Source organism: Mustelus asterias, chromosome 3 (genome assembly GCF_964213995.1).
Source record: "Mustelus asterias chromosome 3, sMusAst1.hap1.1, whole genome shotgun sequence".
Lineage (NCBI taxonomy): Eukaryota > Metazoa > Chordata > Chondrichthyes > Carcharhiniformes > Triakidae > Mustelus > Mustelus asterias.
The window spans coordinates 61,169,618-61,172,267 of record NC_135803.1 but is presented as its reverse complement, the minus strand read 5'-3'; the positions used below and the strand labels follow the sequence as shown (position 1 = coordinate 61,172,267).

Sequence of the window (2,650 nt, the reverse complement as noted above, 5' to 3'; positions counted from 1 at the left end):
AATATAAACAATATTGTGTAAACTAATATCATTGAATTTGTTGTTTGTATGTTGTTCAATAGTCAAACAAAATAAAATCTGATTATATTGACTCACCCTAACCATAAACAATGTGGAACTGTATTAAAATTGACAAACTTTCCAAGAGCAATTCCAGGAACAAGAGTAATCCAGGAATCCAAAGCACATTAACAACCATTTTAAAAAGAGCAGATTATATTGTTTTTGACTTCTGGGGACACGAAGGTGTGCTCCTTAGCATACTAACAAAAATATCCCACTCTCCTGCTTTTTGTCTATAACTCTGTAAATTCCTAATCTACTGATACCAGTACAACTTTTCCTCCCACAGTCCAAAAATGTGCAGATCAGGTGGATTGGCCATGGTAAATTGCCCCTTAGTGTCCTAAGAAGTGTAGGTTGGGTGAATTCACAGGGTTGCAGGGATGGGGCAGGGGGTGGTATGGCTGTGCAGACTCAGTGGGTCAAATGGCCTCCTTCTGCACTGTAGGGATTCTATAGTTAACTCCATTTTAAAATGATTATGGAATCAGCTGCCACCACTTTTGAGGTTGAACATTCCAGATACTGACAATCTCTAAGTGAAACCAATTCTCTATTATCCATCTAGATTGTTTTGCTAATGATTTTAAATCTATTGCCTTTGGTTATTGACTCCCTTCGTACATTTATCCAATATTTTTAGATTAAATTAAATATTGACAGCTAATCTCTTCCTGCATACTCTCTTTGCCTCTCAAATTAATTATTTCAATTCCCTTCTGTGCTTTCCATAATCTTTCTGGTTATTAACTGAATCTTCCTCCCCATATTTGCATAAGCCACCTTTTTCTGTTTATTTTTTATTTTCTTTGTCACCAGGGTGAATTAGCTGTGAATAATCTAACTTTAACCTACAAATGTACATGCCTAATTTGCACTTAACTATCTCTTCCCTGAATTCCTTCCATTGTCCTGTTAATGCTTTACTCTGCAATTGCCTTTGCGATCCATCTGTGCTCTGTCTCTTCTTAAATCACTGAAAACATCTCTTCTCCAGTCGAGCATTTCGACTTTTGACATTTTCTGGTCTCTTTCCATAATTACTCTGAACTGAGTTATTTTTTTCTTGATCAGTTAGCTAGAAGATCTTCCACTGTAACACTTCCCTAACATCATTTCCCAGAACCAGGACTACCAGATGCTTCCTTCCTTGTTCTAGTCATTCAGTGCAGAAAAGGCCCTTTGGTCCATTGAGTCAACAATAACTACCACTAAAGGTGTGCTAATCCCATTGTCCTGCACTTGTCCCATATCCTTGAATGTCATGATGTTCCAAGTGCTCATCCAAATAATTTATAAAGGTTGTAAGGTGTCCGGCCTCCACTACCTTCCCAGGCAGTGCATTCCAGATTGCTACCACACTCTGAGTGAAGAAATGTTTTCTCAAATCCCTCTTAATCTACCTATCCCTTACCCTAAAACTATGCCCTCTCGTGGTTGACCCCTCAACCAAGGGGAACAGCTGCCCCCTGCTCACCCTCTCCATACCTCTCATAATGTTAGGAATGATTGGAACGAGAATAGTTCCAAGGCTGCATAATGGGGATAGATTGGAAAAGTTGGGACTGTTTCCCTTGGAGAAGAGGAGGTTGCGAGGAAATTTGGCAGAGATATTCCACATCATAAGCGGTCAGGACAGAGTAGATAGGGGAAAACTCTGCCCATTGGCGGAAGGATTGAGAGCCAGGGGATGCTGATTAAGGGTAATTGGCTAAAGAGGTAGTGGTGAAAGCACAAAGCGGGTGGTTAGGATCTGAATGTGCCACTGGAGAGTGCGGTGGAGGCACAGTCAATGGAGGCATTGTAGAGTGAATTGGATTGTTATCTGAATAGGAAGAATGTGCAGCACAGTGGCAGAGCGGAGTGGTCAGAGCTGAATTGCTGCTTTGAAGGGGCAGCAGAGGCAGGACGGGCCGAGTGGCCTCCCTGCGCTCTAATCATTCAGGGAACCAATGGGAGCCGCCGTGGAAGAATAAACCAATAGCACAGCAGCTGTCTCAGCCAATCAGAGAGTCGGGCTCAGTGTGATTGACAGGCCGGGCCGGGAGGCCATCGCGAGAAGCCGTTACCGGGGCAACGAGCGGAGCCACAGACCGAGCGGAGCGGAGACAGAGAGAGCGGGGGTAGGTCCCGGAACACAGCCCCGACCCGGGGAGGGGCAGCGGGGAGCGAGGGAAAACTGTCCTTGCGGCTGCAGTGAGGGGAGGGGGGAGATCGGAGAGGAGGGGCAGATCAGGGGGAGATCAGGGGAGAGGGGCGAGATTGGGGGGAGATCAGGGGGAGGGGGGAGATTGGGGGGAGAGGGAGATCGGGGGGAGATGGGGGGGGGGGAGATCGGAGAGGAGGGGGAGATCAGGGGGAGGGGAGATGGGGGGGGGAGATTGGGGGGAGATCAGGGGGAGGGGGGAGATTGGGGAGAGAGGGAAATCAGGGGAGGGGGAGATTGGGGGGAGGGGGAGATTGGGGGAGAGGAAGATGGGGGGGGGGTGGTGGGAGATGAGGGGGAGGGGGAGATCGGGGGGGAGGGGGAGATCATTGGGAGAGGGAGATCGGGGGAGGGGGAGATTGGGGGGAGGGGGAGATCAGG

At 47.5% G+C, this 2,650-nt stretch overlaps 1 protein-coding gene across 1 annotated transcript in view; it reads left to right on the top strand.

The window, feature by feature from the left end:
• Positions 1-2,078: 2,078 nt before the first annotated feature.
• Positions 2,079-2,650, top strand: part of zbbx (zinc finger, B-box domain containing) — a 36,910-nt gene continuing 36,338 nt past the window's right edge. The window contains exon 1 of the mRNA XM_078202648.1: positions 2,079-2,186. The gene's annotated coding sequence lies outside the window, so the exon portion shown is untranslated. The remainder of the gene's footprint in view (positions 2,187-2,650) is intronic.